This window comes from Macaca mulatta, chromosome 19, assembly GCF_049350105.2.
Source record: "Macaca mulatta isolate MMU2019108-1 chromosome 19, T2T-MMU8v2.0, whole genome shotgun sequence".
NCBI lineage: Eukaryota > Metazoa > Chordata > Mammalia > Primates > Cercopithecidae > Macaca > Macaca mulatta.
The window spans coordinates 3,343,125-3,358,127 of NC_133424.1; the positions used below are offsets into that span (position 1 = coordinate 3,343,125).

The window sequence follows — 15,003 nt, forward strand, 5'->3', positions numbered from 1 at the left end:
GCATACATGTATAACTACATGCATATAATTCTGTGTATATATAACTGCATAATGATATATCTAGTATATATGCCATATAAGTAACTATCTTTCTGTGTATATATAGATATATACACACATATCCACCTGCAATTTATACATAAATACATAGACACACATAAATGTGTATACACACACACGGTGAACGATGGAGTGAGAGAGAGAACAATAAAATAAAAAATAGGGCAAGTGTAAACAGTTGGCATATTTGAGTATAAAGAGTATATGAAGTGACTGCATCTATTCTAGCAACTTCTCAGTAAGTTCGAAACGATATTGAAAACAGCCCGTTAGAAACAGGCAGCCTGGAAGAGATTTTAATAGTCTTCATCCCCAGACTGGGATTACCAGGGGAACTTTTCCTTTTGAAAACAAAATGGAGACATCATTCATATACCATAAAATTCACCCTCATAAAGTGTAAAATTCAGTTTTTAAAACATTTTATTATTATTTTTTGAGACAGAGTCTTACCCTGTCGCCCAGACTGGAGCGTAATGGCGCGATCTCGGCTCACTGCCACCTCTGCCTCCCGGGGTCAAGCGATTCTCCTGCCTCAGCCTCCTGAGTAGCTGGGATTACAGGCACCCACCACCACGCCCAGCTATTTTTTGTATTTTTAGTAGAGACGGGGTTTCACCATGTTGGCTAGGCTGGTCTTGAACTCCTGACCTCGTAATCTGTCCGCTTTGGCCTCCCAAAGTGCTGGGACGACAGGCGTGAACCACTGCATCCAGCCAAAATTCATTGATTTTTCAGTATCCCTTTTTCTTTAAACCTCTGTGTGTTTTCTGAAAAATTTTTTTAGCAACAAGCCGGTGTTACTTTTGTAAACGTCAAGTTGTACTGTTTTGATGATGAAAAATGGACCTCTCACCCCCTTTGTAGACTGTGGAACCAGGGCTAGCTCAGCACAGTCTTGCAGCTGTCATGATGGGGTGAGATCAGGGAGGACTAAGAGCTCCCACCTTCCACTGCCCCACCCTCCAGCTTTGCCCACTCCAGCCCAAGCTGTGTGGCAAGACCCCTTGTTGGTGCAGGTGCTGGGGGCTGGCAGCTGCTGGCATTCCCACCTTCCAGAGTGACTTTCACAGTCCCTGATGAGTTTCCCATACTGCTCAGCAGGCCCATAAATTCAAAGCGAGGGCTGCAAATGGGGAACCTGGGATGGCACGTCTGGCTCGGGGAGCTGGGAGCCAGTGGGGCCAGACAAGCTGCTGGTGACCTCGGTGCCCCAAGAGCTCAGCTGAGGCTGAAAGGGAAGGATAGGGAGGGAAGGACACTCACGGACTCTGGAAATGAGTGCAAATTCCAGCCCTGACATTTGACAGCCAAGGGCTCAAGTGAAAAAGGAGGTAGAATGTACACACACACGCACGCAGGCATCCCTCACTCAATGGGAACTCAGAGTGAATATCGTGTGTAGATCCAGTAGAGTGTCACCTTGGGCCGGGCGCGGTGGCTCACACCTGTAATCCCAGCACTTGGGGAGGCCAAGGCGGGTGAGCTCAGGAGTTCGAGACCAACCTGGCCAATATGGCGAAACCCCGACTCTACTAAAAATACAAAAATTAGCCGGGCATGGTGGCAGGTGCCTGTAGTCCCAGCTACTCAGGAGGTTGAGGCAGGAGAATCACTTGAGCCCGGGAGGCAGAGGTTGCAGTGAGCCGAGATCGTGCCATTGCACTCCAGCCTCCAGCCTGGGTGACAGAGCGAGACTCCATCTCAAAAAAAAAAAAAAAAAAAAGTCACTTTGAAATCATAATGACAGTGGAGAATCCTGGCATCCACTACCATGCCAGGTGATCAAGCTCATCAGCAGTAAGTCATGTGGCTACCGTGTGCCCTTGATAGGATGTGATGAGAAGGCCCTCGCATCTGAGGTTTTTCTCCCCAAAACTCAACACTCCAGTCTGACCATGAGAAAAACACTGGACGAATCCAATCGAGGCACAACCTACAAAACACCTGACCAGACCTCCTCAAGACTGTTCAAGGCATCAGAAACAAGAACGCCTGAGAAACTGTCTCAGCCCTGAGGAGCCAGAGAAACAGAATGACTTCTTAGGATGGCTGGACAGGTGGATGGGCTGGTGGACAGATGGATGGGTGGGTGGGTGTGTGACTGGGTAGATGGGGGGGTGGGTGGATGGATGGGTAGATGAGCCTGTGGGTGGATGGGTGAATGGGTGGATGGGTGGGTGGAAGGATGGATGAGTGGATGTATGGCTGGCTGACTGGCTGACTGGATGGATGGATAGATGGATGGATGGGTAGGTGGGTTGGTGGTTGGGTGGATGGATGGGTAGGTGGGTGGATGGATGGATAGATGGATGGATGACTAGGTGGGTTGGTGGTTGGGTGGATGGATGGGTAGGTGGATGGATGGATAGATGGATGGATGACTAGGTGGGTTGGTGGTTGGGTGGATGGATGGATGGATGGGTGGATGGATGGATGGATAAATGAATGTCTGGGTAGATAGTTGGGTGAATGGACAAATAGACGATGGATGGATAGATGGATGGGTGGTTGATGGGTGAGTGAATGTATGGATGGTGGATGGCTGAGTGGTTGAATGATTACATGGATGGCTGGATGAATGGTGGATGCATAGATGCATGGATGGATGGTGAATGGATGGATGGATGGATGGATGGATGGATGGATGGATGGATGGATGGATGGATAAGTGGAAGGATGCCTGGGTGGATGGCTGAATGAATGGATGGATGGATGGTGGGTGGGTGGATGGGTGGATGGATGGATGGATGGGTGGATAAGAGGATGGATGCCTGGGTGAATGGCTGGATGAATGCTGGATAGATGGCTGGATGGAGGATGGGTGGCTACAGACAGATAAGTTAGAAAGGTAGATGTCAGATGAAATAGTTATAGATGCACACACTCACCTTTATGTATACATGCATGTACACACATATATTCCCACACATATCTTCCATACAAATGCAGATATTTTCAAGCATGTATTTCCTAGGACTTTCCTGAATTTAAGTTTTCCGAGACATCCCAATGCAAGCTTCCTCCTGCTTCCTCCCTCGCCCCTTCCTCTCTGTCCACAGACGCCCAGTCACGAAATTCTGCCAATCTGGCTTCCACAAGGGCGGCCGGTCATTGACTTCTCTTTACCACTCTCACCCCCGACAGGCAGTGTCTTGCCGGCATCCTTAGGTGTCAGGAGGGGCTCTCCTGCTTTGGATCTGGCCCTTCCTCACCACATGGCTGCCATCTTTCTGATGCATAAGCCTAACCCCCTAAGTCCATGACATAATCCTGGCTTTTCCCCCGGACCGTGTGGACCCAGGGGCTGATGGTTCTCTGGGGTGGGGCCGTCCTGGGCACTGCAGGGTGCTGAGCAGCGACCCTGGCCTCCCTCGACTTCATAACAGGAGTACCCCCTCCAAGTTGTGACAACCACAGATGTCCCCAGATGTCGCCCAGTGTCCCCCAGGGGCCAGGGTCAGCCCCAGGTGAGGACCCCTGGGTTGGAGGTTTCCCCACGGAGAGTTGCGGCGGCAAGAAGATACCAGGAGGATGTGACCTGCACGGAATCACCAGATCCTCCCTGAACATTTGGCTCCAGGGTCTCTGCCTGGACAGAACCATTCCCAGATGCAGACCCAGGGGCCTCTCCTGCCCCTCCGACCTCACCTGCGTGCCCTGCGTTGCTTCCTCTGCCGGGGAAGCTCACCCACGCTCTCAGGTCCTGGCCGGAAGGACAGAGGGCTCCCCGGGCACAACGTCTTCTGATGAGAATCACAGCTGCTGAGAGGCAGCTGCAGGGGGCTGGGAAAGTTCCGGGGACCCAAGGGAGCTGTGAGATCTAGCGCCTGGGATGGCAGAGGCTCCGGCCAGTGAGGACAACAGTGTGGGGGTCGGTACGCAGGCGGTCACCTTGTAACGGCCACAAATGGGCTGCAAACGGGAGGCACGCCTGGGCTGCTGAGTCACCCGGGCCTCACGCAGTTCGCAAAAAGCTGTAACTCGAGGCAACATCACACCGACCGTGGAAGCGTGGAAGGGAGGCGGACGCTGTCTCAGCCTCCAGGAGCTCTGGGTGGGCATCTGATTAACGTTCATGACCCTGGGATGCTAAACATACGGAGTAGCCTCTGTGACCAGCCACGCAACCCACGGACGCTTTCTCAGTAGAGGCTTCTCCCAGGCCCTGTGGACGCCGGGGCCAATCTTTCTCCCGGGTGGGGCCGTCCTGGGCACTGCTGGGTGCTGAACAGCAATCCTGGTCTCCACCCTCTCCACGCCGGGGGCACCCCCAGTCATGACAACCACAGATGTCCCAGACGTCGCCCAGCGTACCCCTGAGGACAGAATCTATCCCCCGGTGAGACTCCCTGGGTTAGGGGATTCCTCGGATCCCCGAGAGACTCTGCATCCCATGATCCTCTGCTCCACTGAGGTCCCAGGAAGCTGCACACATGGCAATCCACACCCTGAGTGGGGAGGGAGAGAGGAGGAGAATCCCAGGAGCTGGGGGTCCCCCTGGTTTACACGCTCTGCCCCATCGGGAGCTTATTCTGTTGTCGAGTGTGAGCAGGGAGCAGATTCAATATTTTTCCCTTAATGAACACAGGTCTCTCCCTCTCTGCACTCTGGACACTGAGGCTGGATCGTCCTCTGGGGTGGGGCTGCCGTGGGCACTGCAGGGTGCTGAGCAGTGTCCCTGGCCTCCACCCACTCCACGCCAGGGGCACCCCTCAGTCATGACAACCACAAATGTCCCCAGACATTGCCCAGCGTCCCCTGGGGCAGGATCACCTGGCTGAGAACCACTGCTAGGTGACTGTTACCCTCACCACGCCCCGTGAATAGGGTCGCTGCCAGGGTTAGACACAGCAGGAGCTGAGGCTGCGGGAGGCTGGTGACCCCTGGGCAGAAGGAGGGAGGGAGTGAGGGCTGATGCCTGGCTCTGGGCTCAGACAGATACAAGATGATTAGTCAGTAAAGCACCAGAGAGCAGGGACGATCTGACCAGGGTCCGGCTAGTTCCTCTCTGGGGTGAGCGCTTTTCTTCCCAGAGAATTCAGAGGTGCTTAGATGTTGAGGAAGGTTTGTTTTGTTTTTTGTTTGTTTTTGGAGACGGTGTCTCACTCTGTCACCCAAGCTGGAGTGCAGTGGTGCGATCTTGGTTCACTGCAGCCTTGACCTCCCAGGCTCAAGCCTCCTCCCATCTCAGCCTCCCAAGGAGCTGGGACGACAGGTGCGCATCACCGCGCCTGGCTAATTTTTGTATTTTTAGTAGAGATGGGGTCTCTCCATGTGGCTCAGGCTTGAACTCTAGGGCTCAAGCGGTCCTCCCGCCTCGGTCTCCCAAAGTGCTGGGATTACAGGCGTGAGCCCCCATGCCCAGCCCTGGCTGGAGGATTTGAATTCCTCCAGGTAGAGGAATCAGAAACCATTTAAAGGGAAAATACAGAAAGTCTTGACTTAGCCTGGAGAGGACCAAGAAGTGGCTTTAGAAGTGGCTCCAGAACATGGAGAAGGATGTTTAGACAGTATAGAGGTTGGCGAAGTGAGTTAGGATATAGTTAACCCAGAAACTCATTTTTTTCCCTTTTTTTTTTTTTTTTTTTTTTGAAGACAGGGTCTCACTCTGTTGCCCAGGCTAGAGTACAGCGGTGCGATCATAGCTCACTGCAGCCTTAACCTCGTGGGCTCAATTGATCCTCCTGCTTCAGCCTCCTGAGTAGCTGGGACTACAGGCACGTGCCACCACATCCGGCTAATTTTTGTGTTTTGTATTTTTTTGTGGAGACAAGGAGTTGGGATTACAGATGGGAGCCACCACGCTCAGCCCACATGATCATCTTAACAGATGCAGACAAAATTCAACACCCTTCATGACAAAAACACTCAACAAATTCGGAACACAAGAATATTCCCTCTACCCAATTAGAGGCATGCACAAAACACCCACAGCTACCACGATACTCATTGGTGAGAAACTGAGTGCTTTTCCCCTAAGCCAAGAACAAAGCAGGGAGCCATGGCTCACGCCTGTAATCCCAGTGCTTTGGGAGGCCAAGGAGGGAGGATGGCTTAAGCCCAGGAGTTCAAGATCAGCCGGGGCAAGATGGTGAGCCTCTATCTGTACAAAAAAAAAAAAAAAATTAGCCGGGCATGGTGGTGCTCACCTGTAGTCCCAGCTCCTCAGGAGGCTGAGGAAGGAGGATAGCTGGAGCCTGGGAGTTTGAGGTTGTAGTGAGCCATGATCACACCACTGCACTCCGGTTGTCCAGTCTGGGCAAAAGAGCAAGATCCTGTCTCAAAAAATTGAAAATAAGTCAAGGCCAGGCTTGGTGGCTCATGCCTGTCATCCCAGCACTTTGGGAGCCCAAGGCAGGAGGATTGCTTGAGTCCAGGAGTTCAAAATCCTATCTCTGCAAAAAGTTAAAAAATTAGCCAGGCATAGTGGTACACGCCTATAGTCCCAGCTGCTTGGGAGGCTGAGGTGGAAGGATCACTTGGGCCTAGGAGTTCGAGGCTGCAGTGAGCTGTGATCGTGCCACTGCACTCCAGCCTGAGTGACAGAGTGAGATCCTGTCTGTTTAAAAAAAAAAAAAAAAAAAAAATTTAAGGCTGGGTGCAGTGGCTCAAGCCTGTAATCTCAGCACTTTGGGAGGTTGAGGTGGATGGATTACTTGAGGTCAGGAGTTCGAGACCAGCCTGGCCAATGTGGTGAAATCCCATCTCTACTAAATATACAAAAATCAGTCGGGCGTGGTGGCACACGCCTGTAATTCCAGCTACTCGGGAGGCTGAGGCAGGAGAATCACTTGAACCTAGGAGGCGGAGGTTGCAGTGAGCTGAGATCGCGCCACTGCACTCCAACCTGGGTGACACAGCAAGACTCTTATCTCAAGAAAAGAAAGAAAAGAAAAGAAAGGAAGGAAGGAAGGAGAAAGAGAAAGAGAGAAAGAAAGAAAGAGAGAGAAAAAGAAAAAGAAAGAAAGAAAGAAAGAAAGAAAGAAAGAAAGAAAGAAAGGAAGGAAGGAAGGAAGGAAGGAGAAAAAGAAAGAAAGAAGAAAGAAGGAAGGAGAAAGAAAGAAGAAAGAAGGAAGGAGAAAGAAAGAAAAGAAAAAAGAGAAAGAAAGAAGAAAGAAGGAAGGAAGGAGAAAGAAAAGAAAGAAAGAAAGAAAAAGAAAGAAAGAAAGAAAGGAAGGAAGGAAGGAAGAAAGGAAGAAAGGAAGAGAAAAGAAGAACAAGACAAGGGTGGCCACGCTCACTCTTTCTATTCAGTATCATTACTGCAAATTCAAGCCAGTGCAACTGGGCATGAAAAGGAAAGAAAAAGCATCCAGATTGGAGCAAGAGAAGAAAAACCATCTCTCTATTTGCAAACAGCCTGCTCTGGTGTAAAAGGTCCCCGGGTACAATTTGTGCAGCAGAAATACGGCACTTCACAGGCTGCTTAGAAACCCAGCAAGTCTCTTGAGCACAGACTATTTTCCTAAGCTTGGTGGGGGCGTGAGAGGGTGGCCGGGGACTGGTGACAATGTTGTTTGTGCACTCGGAGAGTCCGGCTGAATTGCAACCGGCCTTTACATCCTAATCAGCTCCCTGGGGACAATCTGAAAGTCATCGGATTAAAAAGTCACACTGAGATAAACCATCACGACGCGGTTCTCTGCAAAGCGACAGGTAATAAACAGACCTTAACGCACGTCATGAGGTTTGTTTTTCTTTTAAAAGTCAACAGCTGGTGAATCGCACAGGGCCGGGCAGGGCGGTCAAAGGGCCTGTTCCCCAGGCTGGGAAAAAAGCAGGAGCCCAGGGCGGCGGCAGCTGGACGCCGGCCCCGCGGAACTTTCTCCCGTCAGTCAGGGGCCGTATTTCTTAGCCATCCTCCTCTGACCTTCATTTCAAACCCCCTGCTGACGCATCTAACCTTGGCCCGCTCCGTGGGAACTCCAGACTCAGGGTGACCAACCTGACCTGGGTTGCCTGGGGTTGCCCTGGTGGGAGGGCTCCAAGTCCTCGGACCCAGCAAACCCGGGCTTGCTGATCACACCGCAGACCCCGTCAGGTGGCCATCTTTCTGGGGAAACCGGCTTCCTTTCCTCCCCGACTCCCTTGCTTTGTCTTGGTGGTGGCACCTGTCTTCCCAGGTGCTCAGGGATAACATCAGCCGTCCCTTGCTGGCCCTGGTGCTAGTTGACTCCCGGGTCTTGAGTCTCCCTCTGTGGCCCGGGCTGGAGTGCAGTGGCGCGACCTCGGCTCACCACAACCTCCCGCTTCCAGGTTCAAGCAATTCTCCTGCCTCAGCCTCCCGAGTAGCTGGGATTACAGGCATGAGCCACCACACCTGGCTAATTTTGTATTTTTAGTAGAGATGGGGTTTCTCCATATTGGTCAGGCTGGTCTCGAACTCCTGACCTCAGGTGATCCGCCCACCTCGGCCTCTCAAGGTGCTGGGATTCCAGCCATGAGCTACCACGCCCAGCTGTCTCTTTGCTTTCTTCTAAGATGGACTCTCCCTCTGTGGCCCAGGCTGGAGTGCAGGGGTGTGATCTCAGCTCACTGCAACCTCCACCTCCTGGGTTCAAGCAATTCTCCTGCCTCAGCCTCCTGAGTAGCTGGGATTACAGGTGCACAACACCACGCCCAGCATTTTTTCTTTTCTTTTTTTTTTTTTTTTTAGCAGAGACAGTGTTTCACTATGTTGAACAGGCTGGTCTTGAACTCCTGACCTCAAGTGATCTGCCCGCCTCGGCCTCCCTAAGTGCTGGGATCACAGGCATGAGCCACGTGCCTGGCCTCCCAGGTCTTATTTCTTGTAGATCTTGGAGTCTTCTATGTGTCTCTGGATCTTCCTGTGTGGTTCCCACCTCCGCTGTTTGACTCTAATCCCCTCCTCCCATGTCAGATGACGGGAGCAGTAAGGAAATAATGCCTTGGTTTAGCTCCTTTAGGCCCTGCACGTAGGGGGCTGTACTAAGTCTAGGAGCATTTAAAACCTCACTGCATACACACTACAACATGATGAACTCCCAAAAATCACACTCAGCGAGAGAAGCCAGACAAAACGCCACACAGTGTGTAATCCCATTGACACGAAATGTTCAGGACAGGCCAGTCTCACTCTGTCGCCCAGCCTGGAGTACGGCGACACGATCTTGGCTCACTGCAACCTCCACCTCCCGGGTTCAAGCGATTCTCCCGCCTCGGCCTCCTGAGTAGCTTGAATTACAGATGTGCACCACCACACTTGGCTACTTTTTGTATATGTAGTAGAGACAGGGTTTCACCATGTTGGCCAGGCTGGTCTCAAACTCCTGACCTCAAGTGATCCACCTGCCTCAGCCTCCCAAAGGGATTAGAGGTGTGTGAGCCACCGTGCCAGGCCTTTATAGCATATAATTTTATCTCAATAAAGCTGTTAGGAAATAAACTATAGGTAACAACATTATCAACAGGTTGGGCCTTTTATCCAGGTGGGTTTTTCGAATGAACCGGTTTTAAAAGTACCATTAAAAAACAAAATTACGGCCGGGTGCGGTGGCTCACGCCTGTAATCCCGGCACTTTGGGAGGCCGAGATGGGCTGATCACGGGGTCAGGAGATTGAGACCATCCTGGCTAACACGGCGAAACCCCGTCTCTACTAAAAATACAAAAATTAGCTGGGTGCAGTGGTGGGCGCCTGTAGTCCCAGCTACACGGGAGGCTGAGGCAGGAGAATGACGTGAACCCGGGAGGAGGAGCTTGCAGTGAGTGGAGATCGCGCCACTGCACTCCAGCCTGGGCAACAGAGCGAGACTCCATCTCAAAAAAATAAAAAAATTGTAAGAGGTAAGGAAAAAAATAGAACAGGTAAAGAAAATGGGTCAGTCTTCCTTTTTTCTCTATCAGGCACATGACAATTTTCCATATTTTATAGATAAAACTGAGGCTTAGAAATGGTAGAATTGTGTGAATTCTATCTTGATAAAGCTGTCATGTATATCTATGTCTCTATATCTATTTATCCATCCACCTATCCATTCACTCATCCATCCATACATCCACTCGTCTGTCCATCTATCCATCCATCCATCCATCCATCTGCTCATTCATCCATCCACCCATCCATTCACTCATCCATCCATCCATGCATCCATCCATCCATCCATCCATCCATCCATCCATCCATCCATCCATCCATTCACTCATCCATCCATACATCCACCCATCTGTCCATCCACCCATCCATTCATCCATCCATCCATCCATCCACTCATTCATCCATTCACCCATCCATCCACCCACCCAATCAACCATCTATCCATCCACCCAACCAACCATCCATCCATCTGCCCAACCAACCAATTATCCATCCATCCACCCACTCATCCATTCACCCATCCATCCATCCACCCACCCACCCATCCATCCATTTATCCATCCATTCATCCATCCATCCAACCATCCATTTACTCATCCATCCATCCATCCATCCATCCACCCACCCACATATATACAAATTAGAAATGGTCGAATTGCAACTAGAGTTCAAGACTTGCAAATCCTGGTGCAATAAATATTATTCTTTCTCATTTTTAAATGTTAATATCCATTTTGTTTTTCAAAGTTGAGCATGATATAAGTATGTTGTTCCTTGGATTCCTGATGCTCTCAGTAACCTAGCAACTCAGCACCTCACGCAGAACAAGAAGAACCTCTCACGCAGAAGGTTTGGCTTGCAAACAAGCCATTCCACACTGGAAGGCTGTGTGAACCGATGATGTGGAGGAATAATCATCCCTCCTTGCTGTTTCTTATGAGATTTGTAAGGCATACTCCCACTTGCCAATACTATTTGCCAACATACTACTCCGCCTCCTCTCTGTTTCCTCTCTTGTAAGATGGCAACAACGCATGCAGGATTATTTCCGTCCCTTTCTTTAAAATGGCTGGTATTTTAAAGATTTTCTAGTATGTCATTGTTTTTGTAATTTGAAAATAAAAGGTTATTTTTTTTTAAAGGGAGAGATTATAGGGGACTGAGTGTGTGGCCTTGAGTTTGTCTGTTTCCAAACTCCCTGTTGAGGCTGTTCAACCAAAGAACCAATGTTGGGGGAAAGTCTATCCCAAGGCTCTAGCCCAAAGGAAACTCTCTTCTACACTGGGTGTGTTAGGATGCAGGAGAGCCACAAAGTCAATAAAAAAAGGCACATAACAAACTAGAAGAAAATAGTAATATGTAGCATATGTAACAAAGTGCTAGTGCTTGTCATATGTAAAGAGCACCTACAAATCAATAAGAAAATAGTCATCTGTAGCATGTGTAACAAAGTGTCAGTGCTTGTCATATGTAAAGAGCACCTACAAATCAATAAGAAAAAACTCAATAGCCAAATAGAAGATATACAGGGGTACTTGGTGCAAAGATACTAACAATCAGGAAAGAAAGGAATAGGTGACTGATTTCACTGATGGCCAAATAATTGAATATTATAACATCAAAGAGACACTAATTTCACATAACTGGCTGGCAAAACTTTTAATTTTAGTTGATAATCATTATGGCAAGGTTGTGGGGGAACTGGCATTTTCACTCACTGTTGACAGGAGTTCAAGTTGCTATAAACTTTGTGGAAGGTTATTTGTCAATAATTAACAGAATTGTAAATGCCAGTATCTTCTAACGCTGCATTTCTGCTTTTAGGAATTTACCTCCTGAGATATTTAGACAAGGTCAAAAGCTATGTATACCATGATGTTTCTGCTGCAACATTATTTGGACGTAAAAAAAAACCTATAAAGATTAGTAGTGTGTTCTTCAAGTCACTCTGGCATACACAAGAATGCGCTAACAAGAATGAAGCTGACTAACCACACTGACAAAAAATGGCAATCAAAAACAACTCTTAACATTTTTAAAAGGCTGAAAAGTAGAGTTGCTACATTAAAAAAAAAATGCTCCTTCTATCAGACCATTTTGATTTCTAGCAATGCGGCAGAAAACATCACTTCAAATCTGTCCTCCTATAAAACCCAGGCAAGACTGGATGAAAGAAATGAACAAAGGCCAGGAGCAGTGGCTCACGCCTGTAATCCCAGCATTTTGGGAGACTGAGGCAGGAAGATCGCTTGAGCCCAGGAGTTCATGACCAGCCTGGGCAACAAAGCAAGATCCCATCTCTACAAAAATTTTTTAAAAAGTATCCAGGTGTGCTAGTATGTGCCCATAGTCCCAGCTACTGAGGAGGCTGAAGCAGAAGGATTGCTTGAGCCCAGAGATCAAGGCTGCAGTGAGCTATGATCACATCACTTCACTCCAGCCTGGGTGACAGAGTAACAAGGAGAGGGGACGGGAAGGGGGGGGAGGGGAGGGGAGTAAAGGGGAGGAGAGGGGAGGGGAGGGGAAGGAAGGAAGGAAGGAAAAAGGAAGGAAGAAAAAGAGAGGGATGGAGGAAGAAAGAAAGAGGAAGGAAGGAAGGAGGGAAAGAAAAACATAAAGAAAGAAAGAGAGAGAAAGAAAGAAAGAAAAGAAAGAAAGAAACAAAGAAAGAAAGAGAGAGAGAGGGAGGGAGAGAGGGAGGGAGGGAAAGGAAGGAAGGAAGGAAAGAAGGAAGGGAGACAGAAAAAAGGAAAGAAGGAAGGAAAGAGGGAAGGAAGGAAGGAAAAAAAAAGAAAAAAAGAAAATGAATACCCTTTCTAACCCACAGCTGAGGTCACAAAAAAGTAAGAAAATCCAGCACAGACTAAAAACTTCAAAGAGGACAGAGCCCTGGGTGGAGAGAAGAGGCCCGTGGCCACCCATGTTGAGGGTAGAGGCTTCTGGTCTTGGTCACTAACGGCCTGATTTTCTTCTTAATCTCTGCCTCTCTTAAAAATTTATAGTGGAAAATTCCTTTTTTTTTTTTTTTAACTTGCAATGTTTGTCTTTATTTTGTGCTTTATATTTTCAAACTGAAAAGAAATAGTATTGACTCAATTTCTTTCTGTTTTTAAAAATATTCGTTCTATGTATTTAGAAGCCTTCAAGCTGCTCTAAGGATTTCAAAAGCATTGAGAGTAGGACCAGGCACAGCGGCTCACTCCTGTCATCCCAGCACTTTGGGAGGCTGAGGCGGGCGGATCACCTGAGGTCAGAAGTTCGAGACCAGCCTGGCCAACATGGCGAAACCCCGTCTCCACTAAAAATACAAAAATTAGCCGGGCGTGGTGGCAGCTGCCTGTAATCCCAGCTACTAGGGGTGCTGAGGCAGGAGAATCGCTTGAACCTGGGAGACGGAGGTTGCAGTGAGCCGAGATCGCGCCACCGCACTCCAGCCTGGGGGACAGAGCAAGACTCCATCCGAAAAAAAAAAAAAAAAATAGCATTGCGAGTACTTTTCCTGGGGTAGCACTTTCTTTTTCTTTTTTTTTTTTTTCTGTAAACAATCCTTGGAGTTCTGTGGTCCATGCCATTTCCTTCTGTTTCAATGTTATGTATGTTTTGATTACTACTGTGATGTTTGTTTGTTTGTTTGTTTGTTTTTTGAGACGGAGTCTTGCTCTGTGCCCCAGGCTGGAGTGCAGTGGTGCGATCTCAGCTCACTGCAAGCTCCGCCCCCCCGGGTTCACGCCATTCTCCTGCCTCAGCCTCCCGAGCAGCTGGGACTACAGGCGCCCGCCACCTCGCCCGGCTAATTTTCTTGTATTTTTAGTAGAGACGGGGTTTCACCGTGTTAGCCAGGATGGTCTCGATCTCCTGACCTCGTGATCCGCCCGTCTCGGCCTCCCAAAGTGCTAGGATTACAGGCTTGAGCCACCGCGCCCGGCCTACTACTGTGATGTTTTAAGTTTTCTGAAGCAAGCTGAAAGGCAGACAGAAAGATTTGATGCAAAATAAAAACAAAAACAAAAAAGTTTCTTACCTTATTCACCCCAAACTTCTCAAATCTGGACTAAATACTATACTTTAAAACAAACATGTGGTGCATCTGAAGGCGAGGACAGTTTATTTCTCTGCTTTTGTATTACGCAAGTTGTTTACAGAAACTGCAAATTAAGGCCGGGCACAGTGGCTCACGCCTGTAATCCCAGCACTTTGGGAGGCCAAGACAGGCAGATCACCTGAGGTCAGGAGTTCAGGACCAGCCTGGCCAACATGGAGAAACCCCATCTCTACTTAAAATACAAAAAACTTAGGTGAGCGTGGTGGTAGGCGCCTATAGTCCCAGCTACTAGGGAGGCTGAGACAGGAGAATCGCTTGAACCTGGGAGGCAGAGGTTGCAGTGAGCCCAGGTCGCACCATTGCACTCCAGCCTAGACAACAGAATGAGACTCCCTCTCAAAAAAAAAAAAAAAAAAAAAAAAAAAAGACGCCGGGCGTGGTGGCTCAAGCCTGTAATCCCAGTACTTTGGGAGGCCGAGATGGGCGGATCACGAGGTCAGAAGATCGAGATGGGCGCAGTGGCTCACACCTGTAATCCTAGCACTTTGGGAGGCTGAGGTGTGTGGATCAATCACCTGAGGTCAGGAGTTCGAGACCAGCCTGACCAAAGTGGTGAAATCCCGTCTCTACTAAAAAATACAAAAAACTAGCCGGGCGAGGTGGCAGCGCCTGTAGTCCCAGCTACTCGGGAGGCTGAGGCAGGAGAATGGCGTGAACCTGGGAGGTGGTGCTTGCAGTGAGCTGAGATCCGGCCACTGCACTCCAGCCTGGGCGACAGAGCGAGACTCCGTCTCAAAAAAAAAAAAAAAAAAAGAAAGAAAGAAAGAAAGAAAGAAAGAAAGAAAGAAAGAAAGAAGGAAGGGAGGGAGGGAGGGAGGGAGGGAGGGACTACAACTTAAAAAATTACATATAGTGGAAAATTTCAAACACAGCCTGAAGTACCCATACCAGGATGAGGTCTCTGAGCGCCAACGCCTCCTGCAACAGGAATTAACATTCTGCCCTTCTTCTGTTCTCACTTCCTCTCTCCAGCTTTGCACGGGTATTTCACACAAATTCAA

General features: G+C 49.0%; 2 protein-coding genes across 5 annotated transcripts in view; one reads left to right on the top strand and one right to left on the bottom strand.

The window, feature by feature from the left end:
* The window catches only part of THOP1 (thimet oligopeptidase 1), a 321,982-nt gene that overhangs the window by 80,541 nt on the left and 226,438 nt on the right, over positions 1–15,003 (top strand). The window lies entirely within an intron of this gene.
* GNG7 (G protein subunit gamma 7) overlaps positions 1–15,003 on the bottom strand; it is a 209,461-nt gene that overhangs the window by 80,212 nt on the left and 114,246 nt on the right. The gene's annotated exons all lie outside the window — the stretch shown is intronic.